This window comes from Anser brachyrhynchus, assembly GCF_964034855.1.
Source record: "Anser brachyrhynchus genome assembly, chromosome: W".
NCBI lineage: Eukaryota > Metazoa > Chordata > Aves > Anseriformes > Anatidae > Anser > Anser brachyrhynchus.
In genome coordinates, this window is record NC_137704.1 from 22,924,407 (window position 1) to 22,947,691 (window position 23,285).

General features: G+C 40.3%; 1 long non-coding RNA gene across 1 annotated transcript in view; it reads right to left on the reverse strand.

Annotated features, from left to right (window-relative positions):
* Window positions 1-22,814, reverse strand: part of LOC308184863 — a 473,467-nt gene extending 450,653 nt beyond the window's left edge. Inside the window, exon 1 of the long non-coding RNA XR_013942968.1 lies at window positions 21,772-22,814. This is a non-coding gene — a long non-coding RNA (uncharacterized lncRNA). The remainder of the gene's footprint in view (window positions 1-21,771) is intronic.
* Between the last annotated feature and the right edge of the window lie 471 nt (window positions 22,815-23,285).

The window sequence follows — 23,285 nt, forward strand, 5'->3', positions numbered from 1 at the left end:
CTGAAGAAAAGTACGTTGAGAATTTCACGGTTGGCTGAACTCTTTGGTCATTGACATCAATGTGAATTTTATTACTGGCTCGGATTGGCTCTGTCCTTTCGTAAATCTCATTCTTAAGAGAAGCACAGAAGCCTAGATTTCTCCTCAGCTCTGGTCACTTTTGTACTGTTCTTGTGACTCAGAGCTATGAGTCAAGTTTAACTGGCTGGTAAAATCGAGCCTGCAACTGCATTGTTGAGTTGGTGATGTGCTAGCAAGGATGTCAGACTTGTTCCTTTTCTTCTACAGCCTGTTCAGAGATCCATTGTTATTTGAGAAATATTCAGTGAAGAGTTGGAGGGCATACATCAAAGTAGTGCTGTATCCATTTCCTCAAAACTCCTTCTTTTTCCTTTGATCTCTCTTAGTGTCTTGCACAACACCTATCGTAGAGGAAGCCATTTCTTTGTGAATTAAATTTTGCTTCTCATTAGTGAGATATTCTTTAAATTTTCATCTGATGAACGTATCCAAAGAAGATCCAGACTCATACCCAGTTGAGTCCTGATGCACATCATAAGCTGGTTGTTACAGTTAATCTGCGTTGGGACAGCAGTGATTCCCAAATATTTAACGTTTTGAGAAAGGTCAAAGGGCCAGACCAGAACATATAAGACAGAAATGTAGGCACGATTTTAAAGGCCCTATGGCTGAATGGTGAGATGTATGCAGCGTGGTGGTGATAATGAAATTGCAGCTTAGAGAACTTACTGACTTTTTCCCTGTGATTTTGCCACTTTGTGTTGTCCCACAGCTAGGGTAAGACCCCCTGCCTCCTGAAGCCAAGGCGCATCCACAGATAGATGGGATGTGTTCTGCATGTGGAGGAAAATAGATTCTGTGGGCTCTCACAGTACTGCTTGTAAAGTACATGCTTTAACTCGAAGTTGATGGTAATTCACCGCTGATTCTTAAAGTGGAAGTCTTCTGCCATTTAAGTTTACAAGAAGAAACCTCTGAGACTGGCTGTCAGTTAAATCTCCCACCCAAAATCCAAGCATATTACAGCTAATCTTTCTGTTTCTGTATCCATTCGTTCTCTCACTTCAGAGACAGTAGCTGCCAGATGCTAATAAAATTGGAAGGGATGGTGATGCTGCAATGGCATCCCATTGGTACAACTAGTGTATTCCTTTCCGGGCCCTGGTTTAAGATTGTTATGGTACTGTGCGGTGTAGCAATGGCTTATGAAATGATGAAATATCTGGTCACGACTTTAACCTGGTATTTGTACTCAGCACTGACGTCGACTCTATACTTTGGAACCCATATCTCGGAAACTATTAGCAATTACACCTATTGCCTGTTTTCGTTAGGGAGCCAATCTGTGAAGGGGACAGGGGAAGACATGTTTCCCTACCTGTTCACTCTCCCTTTCTCCTTCACCACCACCCTCTTATCCCCCGAGCTAGTTACGGTGGTTCTCCGAGATGTTGAATATCCTTGGGATACTCAGACCAGCCTGCTCTTGTTGTTATGTCTCCTGAATGCGCTTCAGGTTTTGTTGAGGGTTAAACAACTACTTAGGAATCTCATCCGGAGATCTGTCTTGAGGCGGGATAGTTGCGAGTGGCAGGGAGTGTGGGAGGATATGGGCAGGTTTCTAGAGCAGTGGGCGCCTCCAGTGTTTTGGACATTCACCCCTGAACAACTGCAAAATCCTAAAAAGCTGGCAGAATGCTTGAAAAAAGGGTGTCATGACTCTGGCAGTTCCAAAGTGACACAAATCACTGTAGCGTGCTGGGGTCTGGCTTGTGCCTATCGAGCTGCAATTGATGCTACTATCAACCTAGCTCCAGCTCCTGCAGCCGCTCCAACTCCTGCAGCCACTCCAGTTCCAGCTCCTGCAACCGCTCCAGCTCCAGCTCCCGCAGCCACTCCAGCCCCTGCAGCAGCTCCGGCTCCTGCAGCCGTTCCAGTTCCAGCTCCTGCAGCCGCTCCAGCTCCTGCAGCCGCTCCAGCTCCAGCTCCTGCAGCCACTCCAGCTCCTGCAGCCGTTCCAGCTCCAGCTCCTGCAGCCACTCCAGCTGCAGCTCCTGCAGCCGCTCCAGCTCCAGCTCCTGCAGCCGCTCCAGCTCCTGCAGCCGCTCCAGCTCCTGCAGCCGCTCCAGCTCCAGCTCCTGCAGCCGCTCCAGCTGCAGCCAGCCGGGTTAAACCACAACAATTGGATAGGATGAAAGCATTGATTATAGCTCCACCAGTATTAACTCCTTACATTTATAGCAGTTACCATCAAACGATATAAAGCTGGATATGAGTACGCTTTCTGCCTTATCCAACCTATTTAAAAGAAATAATAAAACGTAAGAAATGTTAAATCACTGAATTTCTGCTAGGCATTAATGTAGTACAAAGTATTCATGCAAATAGATATTTGGGCAAATTGTCTGCTGGTTCAGCCTCATTGGCTTTAATAAGTAGAGAACTGATGTTGAGAACAGCTCAAGTAGAGAACTGAAGTAGAGAACAGCTGAAGTTTCCCAAGGGATGCTGTTGGATTTTAAACTGGCACTATATTTGAGTTTGGCCAAAAAGTCATGATGAATTAAAACTATATTCAAACATACTGAGCAGTATCTCAGTTCTTCATGTGCATCTGCATTTCAGGCGATTTTCTCTTAAAAAAATACTGAAAAATGTTTTTAATTTCCAATTTTCACACCCTGAATTCATGGAAATGTCCATTAGTTATGTTTAAATAGAATTATTTGGAGTGGGATGCTCAATAACAAGGAAATGTCAGGATGAAAGGAATGTAAAATAAAATACCATCTTCCCCTTCACCATGAATCAAGTCTTACTCTACCTCTTTCTTCCTTCCCCACACCCTCCAAAAGCAAAAACAAACAAACAAAAACAAACAAACAAAAAACCCTATTAGTATATAAGAGGAATTTTCCTTCACTAATGATATTCAATTGTTCTAAGAAGAACAAAAATGGTACAAAGTATAATGAGATGCCAAATACAAAAAATCCATGCTGCTCATCTCTAAACCCTTCTGTTCCTTGAAGTGAAAACTCATTTTAAGAAGATTATGCTGCATATATTAGAAGATGGACTGATATTCTACATTCATACTCTACTGGGGCTTTAGCAGTAAAAGAGAGAAAGGAAGAGAAGGAAAACAATGAAGCAAAACCCCACCATTTGTTCCTATTTACCTAATATACTAATATAAGGCATAAGTTTCTTTTCATTCATTTAGACTTTAATATATATATAATCTGTTGGATTCTTCAGTTGAAAAGGAGTCATATAGTATTTTTGATTAGCAAGGAGACTACAGAAGGGAATAAAGTAGTATTTGAATAAATTCCGAATTCAACACGAGCTACACAATTTTCCTGGTTTCAGGGAAACAAAAACTGAAAATAAAATCCTTTGATTAGAGGAGAAGGGCTCAGATTCCCCACAAAATACTTCCAGAGCTGTAAAAATGTAAGGTTTAATTCCTTTACCGCCTGAGGGGCAGGAAATATATCTCCAAAGAATGAGTAGCTGAATGTAAGTTCCTTAAAGAATTTGTAATGAACAAAGCCCTTTCAGTTCATACCCAAGGAAGATATTGCTGGGGTTGGCGTTGAAATCTTAAATAAGAAATTGTGTCTGTTTTCCACCTTAATTCTCTCTTAATATTTTTGCCATGGGAATTGACTATAAGTTTTTAATCTAATGATTTCTTTAAGGTAGAACTAAGATTTGCAGTTAATTTTTGAGTGTTTACTACACCAGTTTAGGACTAAACTAACTGTGGTGGCAAGTGCAATGCTCTGTCCAAATCTCCTTCCAAGACCCATCTAATTTATTTTTCAAAAATAATTAATACAAAATTATGTTACTGACCATGTTATATTGAACTCATTTTATGGTCCTACAGTGAGTGAAGGATTGGGCCAGATGACCTCCAATCCTTCCAACAGAAATTATTTTACAGTTATTTCATCTAAAGATTTGTTACCTATTTTATTTCATTTTATTATTTTTTGTCATTTCACTTCATTAGCATCAGTAGTAGTGATCTAGGAAGAAATAAGTGACTGCTCCTGAATCATTTGAATTACTTTGCATTGTGTATTAGAGGAATTAATTTGAGTTGCAGCTGGATAATAAATAAACCACACGGACACCAGGGTTCTTTCAGGATCAGTAACTACTACTCCTTTATTGATGAAAACTTCAACTCTCATATTGAGGACAGGCTCCCTTATACCATTCGCTCTACAGCAGTACTTTTCCACTAACTATTCATTGGTCAAACAACTTTGCCTGGCAACCGCAAACACCCAGCAACCTCCATGTCTTAACGGTCCTACATCGTCAGAGCTAAGGCACGTAATCGGAGTAACATGAAATGCAGTTCATGAAAGTTGAGCAGTCCGGAAAACATATGATACATCTAATGTTTTATGCATACCTATAGGTTGATAATGTTATTTATAATTACAGAGTACTGGCATGTAGACAGAGCTTGAGAGAGGACCACGGGGCTATAAGCCGAAGGGAAGTACAAACAAATGACAGCCCAGCACTGCAGTGCATCTATTTGGTAGCAATTATCAGTTTGTGAGTAACTACCAGAAAAGCTGTGGGAAAAATGACCTAATGACCACAGGTGATGCTTAGAGACCTCTGCAAGTTCTGTGGAATAATTCTGGAAGAAACTTGCTAGCTATGGGACAAAGTAAATTATTCTGAACTAAGCAGCAGTAAAAAAGTGTTTCACAGCTTACATGTGGTACTTGCAATGACATTACACAATATTAAGAAATGCTTTAAAATAAACACAGGAAGCAAGTGTCCAAATTTATGAGACTCTATTGAATACTTTATTTATGGCTGCCACCTCAAATTTTAATCAGATAAATCAGTTGATCTTTTCCCATGTAAGTAATAATAGCGATACTCAGGTTATATTACCTAACGTGCCACACATATGAAGGAATGAATCATTGCAAATGCCCCTGCAGGAAAATACTATATTCACCTGTTGCAAACATTGCTGCTCACAACTGCAACATTGCAGTGACTGTCAGCCTTACTGATCATAATCTAGGGCTGGACTCAGGTTTTCCCAGCTGAAAGGCTGGGAAGAAAAAGAAAAGCCTTCCACTGTCTTGCACACGCCTTGACCACAGACATCAAAAAAGCTGTATTCTGCAAGCTGAGCACTTGGGAATAAGGAAGGGAAGAGGGGAAAGCATGAAATAAAGCCACCAATATGTAGGAGGAGTGACTGGAGGTCACACACTGAGTTTGCATCAGAGCCCAATAGTTCAGTAATTGCTTTTCTTTGGGCATTCCTCTAAACCATGGCTTTACAAATGCTTGTCTCTGGAGTGCTCCTTGGGTGTTGTCCAGAGCTACCTCTCAAAATGGCAAGCTCAGTATCACATTTCTTGAAGTGACATTCCCTGCTGATTGCAGGCCAGCCTGTTACCCTTAGGAGCAGCATAGGATGTTATTTAGGGTTTCTCTTGAATAGGTATTTCCTTAGCAGGGTTGTGGCTGCATTTTCACGTGCAGAACACATCACATTTGAAGGAGAGTCTACAAAAGAGGAAAAAAGAAATAAATCAAGTTATAGGAGAAATGAGAGATTCAAGAAACTGAGAGAAGATCTGCACAGGCAATTTAGAAGTCTTTCCTTCAGGGAAACCCAGATGGATCCAGATCAGGGAATGTAATAAGAAAATTCCATTTGTATGGTTGGAAAATGTTCATTTTGTTAAAATGACTTTGATCATGGCAGCATGTAATCAAGTTGCCACACAAAAGATATGAGAGAAGCTCATACCTGTCTTGAGAAGCAATGCTGTTTACACTGGTCTTCTGGTCTAAACAATCTATGAAATTAGCTGGATTTTTCCATATTGGGGGAGGAGATTGGTTCTGGTTACATCATGAAAAGAGGATGGTTCCTATCTTACTTTCATGCTGACTAAGTCTGCATTTGACTTGCTTTGTCCAGCTTGTACATCTAAACCATAAGCTCTTAACTCCAGGTTTGACTGAGGTTCAAATTCTGTTGAGGTCTTTAAACCGGGAGCACAGTTGCCTTTGGCTTTTTTTTAATGACTAGTGCAGAGAGACACAAATAGCCCACAAGATGACTCAGCCTTGCGGTGACCGCAGAGAAAGCCTAATTTATGTGCTTTAGTTAAGTACCTAAATTAGAATGGCATGAATCTAGTTCTTAAAAACTGCGACAGTCCTTTGAACAGTGGCTAGCAGTATGAGGAGGGCTAAGTAAAATAGTAAAAACAAAATACAGTAATAAGCTGCATAAGGATAAGTGAAGTTTTTTATTACAAATTAAGCCAAGTGACATCTCTCAGCCACAAAGCTTGATTTATTTCCTTTTTCACGGCATGGCTTATGGCATGTGTTAGCACTGTTATCCATGCATTATACATATTTATTTATGTATTTATATTTTATGCTTATATTGCTTTACATTTTTTGCTTATATGCTTTATATTTTATATTTTACAGGCCAGTAAAAGCAAATAACTGGACAAATTTAAAGGCAGTTACTTTGGTGTTTAATGGAAATAATAATCTGCAAATGTCCTGCTTTGTAAGAGCACTGAGCTGAGCTTCTCCAGGGAACCATTTATAGCAACTGAGATTTTTCCCACTGGGTGCTGGGAACCCAGTCTTTGAGACCCTTTTTTATTCTTTGCAAGACAATGGAAACAGCAAAACTCTGTCAATTACACTGAAAATTCTCAAAGATTCTTCTTTTCAAGGATGTAATTTCTATATCGTGGTGTGGAACATGAATGACAGCAGTTTGCCATCGTGATCTGAGAAGAAACAATTCAGGCTCTTTCCTCCTGACCAAAAAACAGTATTTCTGATAATTCTTGTTCTCAGATTTGGAATAAAAATGTTTTCAATTTTTGAAAGAAAAAAATATTCAATTACTAATACAGTTAAAAACTAGATATGCTGTTTTATTTTTACCTTTTAAAAAATATGGTATAGAAAAAGGAAGGGAAGAGGAAGGAAGATTTGAAAAAAAAAAAAAAAAGAAAAAAGAATGCCAAGATAGACAAAAGAGGGAACTTTTAGAAAATATAAACTGAAGCAATTACAATGGTTCTGTTTTGATTATTTTCTTTGATCTGTTTAGTTGTTGCATGCAGAAAATTAGAACATTTTGAGAGCATTAGATTTTCTAAAGGAAACAAACAAAACAAAACAAAAACTATGTTTCTTCAAAGGATTTCAAAGAATCACAGAATAATAGAATATTCTGAGTTGGAAGAGACTCACAAGGATCATGGAGACCAATTCCTGACTCCACACAGGATGACCCAAAAACCAAACCCTGTCTGAGAGCATTGTCCAAGGTCCAAGCACCCCTTGAGCTACAGACAGGCTCAGTGCAGTGACCACCTACCTCCCTGTGGAGCCTGTTCCAGTGCCCGACCACCCTCTTGGTGAAGAACCTTTTGCTTATATCCAACCTAAACTTCTCCTGATGCAGCTTCATGCTGTTGTCTCAGGTCCTATTTGCAGACACACATAAAAACCCTCTTCATCTCTCTCTCTGTCTGTCTCTCTCTCTCTCATTTTTGGGTCTCACTTGGTCTGACTATCTCCTCATTACAAGTTCACCACTGCACAGAGGCTTTACTTCACCGAAAGACCAAATCTCATATGCAAGAGTTTACTGTTTAATTTAGAACAAAAATCACACATATGCTATGACAGGAAAGTCATGGCCAAGCAGAGGGGGTGGCTGAGAACAACGATGTTGTGGGTTCTTTCCTGTGCTGGAAGCCAAATATCTTGTGTAAACCTTGGCCAGGCTCAATAACTCAAGGCAGCTCAAAAAATGAGCTTCCTCATATCTGTTCTAACAGGAATATAAATCAAGTCATCAAGATCACCATGTCCCCTGTGAGGGAAATCTGTGGAGCAAGTTTCCAGCCACTGGAGTCACCCAGTTGTTCTTATTTTCTTGGATAAGCTTTTTCTTGTTGTTGTTGCTTTCATCTTGGGCTTGTTTTGCTTTATCTGTCATGGCTGTTTTATTTTATTTTATTTTACCTATTTTATTTTGTGTGTGTTTGTCTGTCTGTCTGTGAGTGTTTTCATTTGAAAGACAGAGACTACATTTATTTACTTTCTGTATTACTATAAGAGGAAGGAAAAACCTACTGAATATTCCATTACTTCCCCCCGTCTCCTTTAAGCAGTCCAGAATTCAGCTTTCACTTTGATGGTGGTTTAACAGGACTTGATTAAAAAAAAAGTAAACTAATTACAATGTAAATGCAGCTGTGCAAAACTTTTAGAAAAACACATTATTTTGTTTTAGGGTTCAGTTAATATACATTCATTTATCATCTTTATAAGGGATATACAGGGCAATGATGAATAATCCCTGGCTTCCAATCAGGAAATGTAAATTATTCTTCCCTTTATTGTTTTTTTCCTTCTCTTTTTCTTTTCTTTTCTTTTCTTTTCTTTTCTTTTCTTTTCTTTTCTTTTCTTTTCTTTTCTTTTCTTTTCTTTTCTTTTCTTTTCTTTTCTTTTCTTTTCTTTTCTTTTCTTTTCTTTTCTTTTCTTTTCTTTTCTTTTCTTTTCTTTTCTTTTCTTTTCTTTTCTTTTCTTTTCTTTTCTTTTCTTTTCTTTTCTTTTCTTTTCTTTTCCTTTCTTTTCCTTTCTTTTCCTTTCTTTTCCTTTCTTTTCCTTTCTTTTCCTTTTCTTTTCTTTTTTCTCTTTTCTTTTCCCCAATGAATAATGCATACGAGTAAATTTGAAGTGAAAAAAAATGGTGCCAAAAAATCTGCCAGGATGTAATAACAAGCAAGAAATGTAATGTGGTGTGTTACCAAAAAAAAAAAAAAAACCACTCTAAAAAGAAGTTAAATGCTACAATTCCTTCAGTCACAACTACATCATCAAACTTGAACAGAGGGGAAACTGCAAAGTACAAAGCAGAGAAAGAATGGGGAAGGTAACAGTGCTCCATGGGAAATAAAATAAATAAAATACAACTTCTTTTTGTTGTTGTTGCTTTTGCTGTTTTTTCTCATGCTGGGTCCCAAAATCATATCACCCAACTTGACACATCCACCTGCCTACCTAAAACACTTTAATCAAAAGTGTCAGCAATCTCATCTCTCTTTATAGAGAGACAAATTTTCACTCTTGCTACATCACTGAGGTGTTAAGTCAGCTGAACTAGTTGAGCTAGCTCCCAACCTTGTTACAGTGTTGACAGAAAGAGTTTCAGATGACTGGTCTTTTTTACCTTAGACCAAGTCTTTAAATTCCTAAACTTACATGAGTTGAATCTAGGTTATAGCTTCATCCTGCTGTCACACACAGGAGTCAACTCTAATGAACCCAGCTGAATAATAACAGTTTAAACACACACTAAAAGGAGGTCTTAGTGGAAGATGTATAGCTATGTGTGTAGCAAAACCAAAGAACTATGCAGCAAGGTCTCATGTATTTCCCTGAAGTGTCAAAACTCAGTGAAAGCTTATTCCTCTTCAGAGCCTGCTACTTATAACTGAGCTCTTGACTTTAAAACCACAGTATTGGCATATCTGAATCATGAAGTATGTAGAGAAAGCTTTGCAATATCTTATTTCCCTTTTTCCTTTTCCTCTTCCTCTTCCTTTTTTCTTTTTTCTCATCCAGTTCCTTAGAATCTTTGAAGAGTGAAGCATTATAAAAACTTTGTACTAAAGTGCCCATGCCTGTCACTATTTTAGTTACAGTCTTTGAACCTGATCTTATGTATTTTAATGAAAAGAAAGTATATCACCTCTAAGACTAATCACAAACTCATTAGGCTGAAGGCTATCTCCGTCTCTGTTCTCTAAAGGCAAGAAGAACCTTGACAAACAGATTAGACAAGAAGAATCACACTACAGAGTTTTAAGCACTGATTATTAAATGTAGCACAGTAACCCACATTTTTTTTCCTCTTTTTTAAAGCTGGAGTCATTTTGGAAGGGGGCTGATTTAAAGTGTTCAGCTATTCAACTCCACTGTGGTATTTGCTTTGTGAACAAGCCTCAGAAGAATTTATTTTACCTGAGGTGGTTTAACAAATACATTGTAGTACTCAAGAAAAACTTTTACCTGATCTTTTTTTAAACAAAGTTATGGTTTGAAAACTTCAAAAGCTCATAAAAATAGAGTCAAGACCAAATCCCATGATATCCATTTTTTAAAATTTGTTTTTGATGTAGACTTCTTAGCTTTCTTTTGATTTTGAACTAGCAACACCAATTAACTATACGAAATTATGAGATAGGAAAAAATTGGCTAAATAATTGGAAGAGAACCTGAATATTTAGTTCAGTGATAATACTAAGTTGGTCTAAATTTCTTTTGTGTACATATCTTGTTTTTCTTACAAAACAAAAAGAGAAAGAAAATCTTTTCATTCCAGTTGAGTCTACATTGATTCTCTCTCGCTTTTTTTTTTTAGTTTGATTGTTTGAAGGTTTACAATAAGATATTATCTGAAATTCCAACTAGCCTATACTACTACTACTACTACTACTAATAATAATAATCTTCCTTGAAATATTTTGGTCATCCAGACAGTACCAAAAAATGTTGCGTCTCAGTTTTGCATACTAAGAGATACTTGGGGGCATATTTTATGGAACTTTAGTACATGGGCAGAACTTTAGATAAAACGTGCTAAATCACATTGGATTTCAAAGGGATTTGCATCACTAGACTTCTGTAGATGTCTTTAAATTCTGAGCTCTAACTACAGATCTAAGAACATGTCAGACTGCTGAATAAGCATTTGCATCTTAAAAACAAAACCAGCTGAACAACGACTTGAAGTGTTCTTCCTACAAGAACGTGCCTGCACCAGCTCTCTGGAAGGAGCTGCACCTCAACCCCTACACTTCCTGACAGCTACTAGCATTGCTGAAGAGATATCACAGTTTATGAGTTTCTTAAAGCTTACTGTAATAATTTCTGGTTCTAGTGCTAAAGGACTATTCTTTCAGTATTGAACAGATGGTTTGAGTCCCTTCTGATGACTGAGTTATACCCACTTTTTTATACATAAGTGCACATTCAGGGCATAGTCATTAAGATGGCTGTTGATAAATACATGCTGATTCCAAAGATAAGCTTTCTTCTCCTTTTGATAATGATTGAAATTATAATTTTTATTCTTTTTATTTTGTACATTGTGTTGCTGCTGATAACATTTATTTCTTCCCATCTCCCTCCTTTCTATCCCCAAGACCACCACAAATGCCTGGCTTCAATTACCAATATGTAAAAAGACATTTAATGGATGCATAGTGACCAAGATCAGGATATTCCATCAGGAAACAGCAAAACATCTTCTGGCATACCTTTAAAAAATAAAGAAATTGAGGCAGGATGGGAGCTCTCATTGTGTTAGAAGCCAAAATATATTCATTGTCCGGATGTAATTTCAGTTTTATTGCCCAGATCACAGGTCATTGGTTAGCAGATGCTGAGCAGGGAATCTAGCTGGTCAGCTAATAGCCTCCCCACTGCTGAAATTAACTAACAGTCAAAAGGTTTATTAACTAAAGTTCACAATAGGCTGTTTGAAGAGTCAGTAGGAATCCAGCTGATAAATTATCTTTTTTTGTTCTGGGGGAAATGCTGCTTCGCCTCCATCCATGATACAAAATGAGAATTAGAAAAGTAAACTCTTACTTCAGGCCAAAAAGTTGATTTTCACAGCTTGCTAATGTGCTCCAAGGAGTTAACTTCCTGTCCTAAACTCCTGCCTGTGCTGTTGCTGTTTCTTCTGAAACCAAAACTGATCAAATTAGCAAAAGGAGCAATAGTACTGATTAATGGATTTGATCCTTAGAAATGAGTGGAGATTTTGGGGCTTATTTTTGTAAAAGGCTTTAAGAACATCAAACAGAAGATACTGTGTAAGGATGCAGAATATTTGTAATGATCACTTTGTGTTTGTATTTCACTTCTCATAATCTGCCATGATAAGGTTAACAAAACCTAGTAGAATTAGGATTAGAGTCCTCAAAAATATTACGATATCAGAATTTACCATCAAATTACACCAACCCATCAGACACGAATCTAATTGCTAGAGCCATGTAGAAGTATATTTTGTCACCTCCCCTATTAATTTCATCATTCACATCTAAAACACCAAGAAAATGACAATCTGCAGCCTTGATAAGTTGTCAGTGTTTTCAGTAAAAAATGACCATTAGTGAACAACAACTGTTTCATGCTTATTAAAATTACATTTTTTTACCTTTAAATTCTCCCTGAAGTAGGAAGAAGCTTGCACACCCTTAAACTTGGCCTTACAAAACATCGAGGTCTGAAACAATGGAGCAATTCTGAAGTGAGGAGAGGGAAAAAAATTTCCCTTACTTTGCCTTCATTAACATCATCCTTATGTGATGCCTCGTTCGTATGATGGAAGAATTGCCAGACCAGTTCGAGCCCTTCTGTCATTCATATCATGGGACTTTGTCCATGCTTTATAGCAGAAGTCTGAAGTGCAAGATGATTAATGCCATGATGTTAATGGCAGTGGAGAGATTCACTGGATTCCATTATGCTTGCCTTACAGTTGTAAGCTAATGCTGTTCCTGGGCTTGAGCTTGATCTGCAATCTATCTTGACTCATATCAGTCATGTATATACTGCCATTAGAAGGAAGAGCTTGAATTCATATATTCTGAATCTGAATTGATTCTTGTGCCTGAGTTTTCCTATCTGTCTGACCTCCTGGCTCATTCTAGATTTGAATCACGTCATTGCAAGTGTGATCAACTGACAGTGAGGTCAGTCAAGAAGGTGAGCCTGAGTCCCAAGAAAGCAGAAAAGCAGAGCTATACTGCAAGCATGTTAGTAAAATTAAGTAACAGGAGTAGGCTTGCACAGACAAATTTTATGATGGCCCAAATTCAGTCACTGAGATTTGATTTTACAAAACAAAAAACTTCCCTGCTTGCTGAAGTTTCATTTATAGCATGAAGGATCATAGCTTATTTTGTACTTTGTGACATTTTCTCAGATCCCTTGTGCTGCATGCAGGCTAAAATAATAATCTCCTTTTCATATTGGATTCATAGCCTGGTTCAAGGACTCTGAGGGAAACAAAGGAAGTAACATGCAAACCTCAGAACCACCACTGCAAACACATGTAAGGAGATCATGAGCACAGCAAGCAAGTATGAGATATCACAGTAAACAAACAAGCCCTTAGCAAAACAGAATGACCTCCACAAACCCATGTGAGCACGCAGGAGATTTATACAGAGTACACTGGACCAGGGAAAAAAGAAAAAATCTACAGGACAAGGCTTGTTTTATTATACCAAAGTACCATCAAAATTTGATGTCTTCAAAGTAGCAAGAAGCATTATGTCAGATCAAAAAGAGAGTTAGATAATTTGAACTGTATGAACTGCAACCCACAGTTGGAAAGGAGTGCCTTATTACAGATTAGGTGACATGCATAGCTTCGTGTTTTCAATTTAAGGGATCCTTGGCACTGAAATTCACCTAACACATACATGTTGGAAGAAAAATGATAATTTGATGTGACTGAAGGCTGAGAAATAAGATAGAGAAGGGGCGTAAAAAGAAATAAAAACCTATATCTCTGGTGGAACAGTTTGGACTACAAGGTGGGACACGTTTGTCTGAACGTAGATGAACTGATCGATAAACACTTCTAGGAGTGATCGGCTCACTTTAAGATAGTTACCAAAGAGAGATTAATATGAATCAATCTCTGGAACTGTCTGTTTTGTTTTTGTTTGTTTGTTTGTTTCTGTCCTGGCCTCTCATGAAGGAAATGTTAGGTAATGAGATCAGACTTAGGCCTCTAAATTTTAGACAGTGGAAGTTATAGGAGATGAGTCACGTCCTTACTTATCCGTGATAAACCAGTCTTCAAATAATCCAGCCCCATACAAAGGGACAGACACAACACGATAAGGCAAAAGCACAGTCAAGGGTATGGGGGTTACTCCATCAAAAAGAAAGATTATTGAGCAGTTTGTGTGCTAGATAGAGTATTTAATAACTCATTTCCATTATGGATGTTGATTTGTTAAGCATAAATCCCACAGAAAAAAAGCACTGAAAGCACTGATGCTTAGATGGCAAGTGACCAAGGTTACTTGTTGCAAGCATTCTGTGAGTTTTTATAAGGTTTGGATTATTTGACCTCAGTTTCTCTTTTAGGCAACAATTTTACCTACTAAAATGCTGTGAAATACTTTAGGAGTGGAGAATATGTAGATGTCTCAGGCAGGTAAATAGCTATTCCACATTCAGAGACTGTCTCTGCACTTGCACAGTGATTTTGGTGCCAGCACTTCAAATGAGCGTTATATTAGCATCTCTGTCAAACCATTCCTTTTCCTAGTCAGCAGTTCTTCTCTTTTAGCCCCACGCTTCCCTTGGCCAATTACATTAATGTGTTTGTCAATACTGAATTTCATTTGCTGCATAACAGCTCTGAGCCCAGCAAATCTTGTTGAATTTTCCTTGCCTCTTAAGTCTGAGTTCTTGCTTCTCTCCAGCTTTGTGTTGTCAGCAAAACTTAACACATTTACAATTGGTCTCTTGATCTAGGGCAAGTACAGAGAGAAGCAATAGCAGGTGCAGGAGGCTTAACAAGTGACGGATGTTGTACTATCATTGTGGTCTCTAATCCTGTGTTCGTATCAGGATTGTCAAATTGGTTCAAGTTAAATTGACATCACAAAGTTGTTATAAATCTGAGACTTTCTTGGCTCTAATGCCTTGAGAGGAGACAAGGAGAATGAGACAAGCATGTGCAGAGGCAGCAGAAGAAGGTGAGAGTGAATGAGAGGGGAAAAAAAGGGAGAAAAACAAAGGCTTTAAGCAAAGGCTACCTGCTACATCTGTGTATTGTCATAATTGATGATGACACACAGTTCAGAACAGAGGAAATGCGTACATCATTATTCAATAATTTTTGCTATTCCTAAGGCAGAGAATGAACAGGACAAAGCTTACAAAGGATAGAAATCTGTAACTTGGTGCCACATTTCCCAACTTTTCCTCACTAGGCCATTCCATGGAATGCAAAGTCCTGAACTGAGCATCTGGAGCACTTTCGTGGAAAGATGGCGCTTCTAGGTGAAGAAGAAATTGTATCAAGGTCTCCTGTATTCCTCTGGGTTATTCCTTTTCAAACTAGAAGTTTGGTCTAAAAAGAAGTATCTAGTGTCATTTGAGATGATGAGAGTGCTTGAAACATTAGCATGAAATACCGAGCATCTCAAATGTCATTAGACACCTCTTTTATACAACTCAGTCAAATCCCTGATTTCTTTTGACTGTAACAGAAACTTATAAATGTAGTTCAGAGGTAGACTTCTACATCTATTTGTCTACATTTAGGTTTTCATTCTGTAACTTGAATCCCACCCCTTTAACCTAGGGAAATTAAATCTCACATGGGATATGGTGGAATGCATGTGTGCAGAACCAACAGTGCCCTGCTAAAAACATGCATTAAAAAACAAAACAACAACAAAAACAAAACAGGAAAGACAAACAAACAAACAAATAAACAGATAAACAAAAACAGATGCATTTCCCTGACTAGAAAACAGTGTTGGTAAATATCCTAAGACTCATGTTTTGAAGTATCTTCTTGTGAGAAGCATTGCTATGGAGGACGCTTCTGTTTACAGACTGGCTTCAGACTTTGAGGAAAGAATGAAAGCAGAAAGCTTGTCAGCTTAAGAGAATCTTTAGTCATTAAGATGATTATCATAAGATGGACTTGCTTCCATTTTGTGGAGTAATTGCCTAAAGTAACTAGGAAAATTAAACTAACATTCACATTTTAAAGAAAATGTACAGCATTGAAGAGGCTTTCAGGGTAGGGCGTAGTTGCATTACCTGAGCGTTCCCTAGGCTTCCAACCTTAGATGTTACTGCACTAGGGGAACCTGGTGTGCTGACTCTAAGGAACAGTACGGAGTGTAGAGCGGAGTGGAGACACCGCGGCTGGGCTCTGTGACAAGAGGGGGACTCGACTGTTCTTGTGCACAACGAGACTGATCAGCTGCACATTTGCTACCCTGAGCCAACGACCTGTCATGTTTTTGTCAAAATACTGTACTCTAGTGAACTTTTGCTCATTATAATATCATAATAATACCAAAACACACCTCCATCCTGTGAGAAACACTCCGTAGCCAATAACTTAGGCTCAGGCGAGGATCTCAGTGAAGTAGTAATTTATTCGCGATTGCAATGGCGGGCGCCCCACAAGCAGGAGAGCGCACCCACTAGTTCCAAAACACAGTTTATATACTTTTTGATGACAGGACCCTCCCCTGTTTCCCCATTGACTGGGTAATCCAGGTTCACAATCTATCTGATGCTTCACAGACAATGCCTGGCCTTCAGTTGCTGGCCTGTTAAATTTCAAGCTTCTTTTGACTTTTTTACTGTTTGAAGTGGTAATGTTTCATCACTTATCTGATTTGACTTGACACCGTGATTTTCACCTAATTGCTCTAAGGAGTCCGGCTGTCTGCATTTTACAAGGTTTTCTGTTAAGCTTTCTTATCACTGTAAGCATATTTCAATACCACATTCCTTCCTTCTATACAATGTAACACTGCAAAAACAACATTTCCATTCCCACAATTCCCCCCTTTTCTCTTTTTATAATTTGTTGATTTTTGCAAAATTTTTCTCTAAGGTGTAATTTGGTAGGTGTCTTCCTCTTCTTCACTTTCTTTGCTTTCCATTTCCTCTAATATCATCATCTTATCTGAGTAGGGTGGTGGATCCATGGTCATTTGTTTCGAAAGTGCAGTTTCAATTAACCGTTGGACAAGTCCCCTTACACAGGGGATAATGCAACAACCAATGGCTGTCAAAACTCCTGCTACTACAATCAAGGATGTAAATATGGACACTACCGTTCCTTTCCTTTTACCAAACCAAGATTCCAACCATCCTGTGATGGAAGTGTCTGCTCCTGAGTTTTCTGCCAATTCATTGGCAAGGGTGGTAAGCCCTTGCAATGCTCTAGTTACTGTGCCATCCGGGGCAGTATTGTTAGGGATAAAAGTACAACAACGATTGCCCAACATCACGCACACACCACCTTTCTCCGCAAGAATCATATCTAATGCTATTCTGTTTTCCCAAGCCATTTTGCTGGTGGCATCTAGTTGTTCAGCGATTCCCCTTATCGCATCTCTTGTATAGTTTATGAATCTCTGCTGATTATAATAGATATAATTAATCCAATCCACATTTTTATTAATTGTTACCCACCAGAACAGTGACTCAAACCCTGCAGCAATTTGATTCCTGGCTTCCTGTTCATCGGGAACTCCTCTAGGCACCCCAATAGAATCTATGTACGCTCTATCATCAAATGATACTCCTAAGCTTCTTTTACTTCTTCTGGGTATTTGTGATGTTTCTCTTTCAAATGCCAGGGTGAAGGGTATAGCTAATTGAACAAGTGCACAAGTGCCTCCCCAGTTAGATGGCAGGATGGACCGTAAGATCTTCCCTCCACAGTACCACCAGAGATCTGCCCTGGGGATCTCAAGTCTTGAATAGTTTCCCATCAAGTCCTCGGTAGCATTCAAGGTCCTCGTGCACAAGGCAAATTCTCCCAGATGCCAGGTAGCACTCACACCCTGCCGTGAGAGGCAAGCTGTATGGTTACCTATAGCTGTGGAGAATACAGGGGGAGCCCTGATATTGCTATCACGCAAGGAAGGGAATAGCAAAGAGAGAGACTTACAGGCCTCATTTCCCCAGGCAGTCTTTTCTTGGTACAATGCAATCATACATCGCATCCCTCGGGAGTCCTTGGTCCACCCCAATAGGCAGGGCACTATCTGGGCAATCAGTCATCCCGAGGCACAAGCATAGCGATTGCTAAGGTTGAGACTCTGGACAGCATATTTGACCCATTCTATCCAGGCATTCACATCCCCATACCCTGTTTCAATCTCAAATGTTTGAACTGCCGCATTTCAAAGAGGGCCTCCTGTTTTCTCTCCTGTTTTCTCCTTGAGTTTCTCCCTTTCTCTGATGGCAATAGAGGATCGTTTCCATACAGCTATTCTCAATCTGGCTGTTGGGTCTCTACCAGTTATTTGTTCCCTCTGCTCAATTGTCGTTGGGCATTTAAATCTCCACAAGCTAACACCTCACAAGCATCAAACATGACAGATTGCGGTACATAACCCTCTGTCACATTCACACATATTTTTATGGGGTATCCCGTCTTACTATTATCTGGTCATGCCTTTTCCAAGTTGCCAATTGACCAAGGCTTTCTCCGAGGCCTACAATCACTAAAAACAAAATTAATAATTGATTTTTCCCTGTCATTATTTTTAAACCTTAGGTTTCCAAATAATTATCAATACAAAGAATAAGATATACACTACTACCATAACAAACCCCCCTTGGGAACACTTCAGTTCACTATAGGCCAGTCCTTTCTCTCAATCACAAGTCACACTCATTAGCTACCTGTGAAAATAAAAGGTTAGTTTACAATTGCAAGCTCTTATCCCGCTCAGAGTCCACTATGAGATTTTTCTCTTCGATTTCAGCTTCCAACAAGTCTTCTGTATGAACAGCTTCCCAGGTACTAGGGTCGATGGATGCCTTCACTCGAGTATAGTGAGTCCAACCTTTTTCCGCAGTTCCTATGGCTGTTTCAGTGGTTAGTAGTACTTGGAAGTGTCCTTCCCATTCGGGCCAGAGTTGATCCTTTCCAGGTCTGAATCAGGACCCAATTTCCCACGGGTCCTGAGAAATGACAAAGAGGACAACCCCAGAATACAGTTCTTAAGAAAACTCTCTTGTTTCGAATTGTGGTATCTCATCCCTTCTGCCCAGATAGGGTAATCCGAACAGCATCTCATACGGTGAAATTCCTATATCGTTTCTTGGTGCTGTTTGAACCTGGAGGAGTGCTAAAGTAAACATTTTACCCAAGGAAGTTGGGTTTTTAACACTAATTTAGTTAATTGCTTCTTCAATGTCTGGTTCATTCGCTTTGCCTTCCCAGAAGAGGAGGGGTGCCAGGGGGTGTGAAAAGCCCACTCAATCTCTAAGGCCTGCATTAACCCTTGCAGTACTTGTGAAGTGAAATTATTTCCTTGATCTGAATCAATGTTTTCAGCTATCCCATATCTAGGGACTATTTGCTCCGGTGATACCTTAGCCACCGTGTTTGCAGTGGCAGATACAGAGGGGAAAGCTTACACCCATCCAGTCACGTGGTCAATTAGGACAAACAAGTACTTAAGTCTCCCTCCTTTACGTAACTCAGTAAAGTCTACCTGTATACTTTGTAAAGGTCGAATCCCTGGCTCCCGTCCCCCTCTAGGTTAGTTACAAATGACCTTTTTATTTGCCTTTTGACATATGGTACATCCTCTGCATATTTGCTTCACTAAAGTGTATATTCCTACACAGACATACTGTCTTAGCACAACATCACACATTACTTGCATCTCCCAATGACTCTCTTGATGTAAAACATCATATTTGCCTCATTGGTGCTTTATTCAGCATTTCTCTCCCATCAGGGAGTATCCATTTTCCCTCAGGCTTCGTGGCTCCCGATTCCTTAAAGAAATCTCTCTTAAAAACTTTTTAGTTCTTTCTTAGTTTTCAACAATTCCCTGAATCCTCTCTGGATTTATTCTCAGTTTTCCCTCAGACATTAGATGCCTTAAATACCTGACTTCTCTTTCTACGTATTGTAATTTATTTTTCAATACTCCAAAGCCCTGCTTTCCCAGAAAGTTGAATAGCTTGTTAGTAGCTTCCTTCACAACTGTTTTATCCTGTCCTGACAATAAACGATCATACACATTTTGTAACAGAAATTCCTCCTTGGGAGGTTGGAATTGCTCCAAAATCTGTTCTAGAACTTTGCCCAAATTAATCGGTGGCCCTGTAAACCCCTGAGGTAAAACTGTCCATATGTATTGTTGCTTCCGCCCCCACTTCAGAGTCTTTCCAGTCAGAGGTGAATATATCTTTGCTCTCAGGGCCTGAGAGCACTCCATTAATACCACTGTTATTCCAGTCTAACAATTTACTATTTGAATGCCCAATTTCATCATCAAATCCCTTCCCAACAAGTTAGTCCCTGCCTTGGGTACATACAATAATTGCCCAGAGATCATTTTATCCCCTAGTCTCAGCTTGGTATCCCCCAAAGGTGGCACTGTTATCCCAGCCCCTTCTACCCCCCATCACTTATTAGGGTTTCATTAGTTAATTTAATCCCTGATACTTTACAGGCCAGTAATGACCTAGCTGCCCCAGTGTATTGTGTTTGATGGCAAGGTTCGGGAGGGGGCTGCAGTGGCAGCCCCCACGAGGAGAATCCAGAAACCTCCCCGTAGCAGATAAGGGACAATGAGCAACACAGTCCGTGCCTCTGTGAGAGCACATCCACAAAAACAAACGAACAAACAAAACCCTGCTGCTCAACAGCAGCTGGGAGAGCGAGGAGTGAGAAACCTCCCCGCAGACACCAAAGTCAGCACAGAAGGAGGGGGTGGAGGCGCTCCAGGCGCCGGAGCCGAAGCCCCCTGCGGCCTGTGGAGAGGCCCCTGGTGGAGCATGCTGCCCCCCCTGCCCCCCCCTTCTCGATACTTGGGAAACTGACCAAACACCACAGCAAATATACCAAAACTTCTAGACTGTTACTTAGATAGTGCCTACATCCTCTTTCCCTGCTCATTCAACTTTCCCAACTCATTCAAAAAACAGCTCTGTCAAACATTACATACCACACCTTTAACACCTTCAATAACCCTTTTTAACACTTCTTCTTATCTTTCTCCAGCCTGTACTTTCACCAAAGTCTCAGTCATTAGCCAACTTAATTCCATACCTTTCTCCCTCATCCCATTTTCCTTCTCTCCTCCTTCTTCCACTCCGGATATTCCTACCTGAAGTGGCCAGCCCGCCCACACTTAAAACATCCCATCAAAGCCTGTCCCTGCTAAGATTCAGGCCACAACACAGGTAGCCTTCCTTGCCTGCCATTCCTTCATCTCTCTTCCTCTCTTTTCCATCCTGGCCCTGACTCCCCCTGAAGATTTTCTTCCTCTTTCTCCAACCCTCTGCCTGACTACCTGCTACACTGTCGATACCATTAGTTTCACTCTCTGCTTTCCTTCTCATCTCCCCTCTTGACACACACGTTCAGGGCCTCCCGCAGGAGGGCCCCCCAGTGACTGTTCACTACATCCCCTCCACCTTCTGGAGCATTTTCTGTGCATCTTGCCAGGCTTCAATCACAAAATGAACTTTCAAGAGCCCTTGGGATACCGGGTCCTCAGGATTCATCCCCAAGTACTTTCTCATTCTGACCCCAAGTCTCTCATATGATTTCTGTGTTGCACACTATTATTCTTCCAGCCAGGATCAGCAAGTGGTTATTTCTGCCCTGCCGGTATTACCCCTGGTCCTGGAGGATGAGTTCTTTCCCATTTTTGTATAGCAGCTCTCCTCCTGATCATTCCCATTTGTTTCCCTGTAAACAACATATTTATATACATAATTCCCCCTCCCCAAGAGTATAAGTTAGGTCCTAGGAAACTCCTAACCTCTCTGCTGGTAAGGAGGGGGGGAAGTTCACTTAAGAGGATACACAGTTAGTGTTAGTGCTGTTAGTATCAGGGAAGGCAAAATTCTCAGTACCTCTTCTACCTTGTTCTAATTCTTGCCAGACCCTAGAGTACGCTCTTCTCTAGGGACAGTGTTAATTGCAGTCCCTGTCTCCTTTCCTGGAGCGACTGCTGCTGCCACCGGTGCAATATTAGGATTATAGGGAGCATAACTTGGCTCCTCCTCCAGAAAAAAAAGGAATCTTATTGTTTACACATAAATTTCAAGCCTGAATTTTCATCAGGCCCGTATTTTGGCCAAAATACTGCTGTTTCCTTAATTGGTTCTTTTGTCCAGACTAATACACAATATTTAACCTTTTTTTTTTTTTTTTTTTTTTAATTTTTTTACCATCTCCTCCAATTTTGAGATTATTTTTCCAATTTCTTATAATTCTTCAGGAAGAACTTTCGGTAGGCACTTCCCCCGGGATATCTCCCTGTCCCCTGGAACTCATATTTCCCATTTTTCCTATTCTGGAAAATGGGGGTGTACTGCCAAGCACTTCCCCGTGCAAGGGCTACCGCACACCTATGAGTTTACCAGATTCCCTGGTGTACTTCCGAGCACTACCCTGTGCAAGGATTACCGCACACCAAATTTCCCTGGTGTACTGCCAAGCACTTCCCCGTGCAAGGCTTACCGCACACCAAATTTCCCTGGTGTATTGCCAAGCACTTCCCTGTGCAAGGGCTTACCATACACCAAATTTCCCTGGTGTACTTCCGAGCACTACCCCGTGCAAGGATTACCGCACACCAAATTTCCCTGGTGTACTGCCAAGCACTTCCCCGTGCAAGGCTTACCGCACACCAAATTTCCCTGGTGTATTGCCAAGCACTTCCCTGTGCAAAGGCTTACCATACACCAAATTTCCCTGGTGTACATCCGAGCACTACCCCGTGCAAGGATTACCGTACACCAAATTTCCCGAGACTCTTCCTTTCTCTCCCTTATCTCACGCTTCGTCCGTCTCCGGCCGCACCCCTCGCGGAGTTACGGAACCGCGGATCAGGACTCCACACTCGCTTCGTACAAAAGTACGTCTCAATCACACATCACACATCACACAGAGTCTCACCTGACCCCCAAGGCAATACTTAATATTTCTTACCTTGGTCTGTGCACAGAGTTACCGGATCAATTCTTAAAACCCGGAGTGCCTACCTTCTTCCTTTCCCCACTACTTCACGGATCCTGCCTCTTTAATCAGTCTCGGGCCCTCTGTCAGCTCTCCGCAGAACCGCCACCGTCGATGCACAGGACCGCTGAAATCAGCAGGGCATGCCTTCCTGCTGCTGCGGCGGTGGGGCTCCCCAGTAGGTGACTGGATCCCGGACGAGCCCCCAAATTGTGAGAAACACTCCGTAGCCAATAACTTAGGCTCAGGCGAGGATCTCAGTGAAGTAGTAATTTATTCGCGATTGCAATGGCGGGCGCCCCACAAGCAGGAGAGCGCACCCACTAGTTCCAAAACACAGTTTATATACTTTTTGATGACAGGACCCTCCCCTGTTTCCCCATTGACTGGGTAATCCAGGTTCACA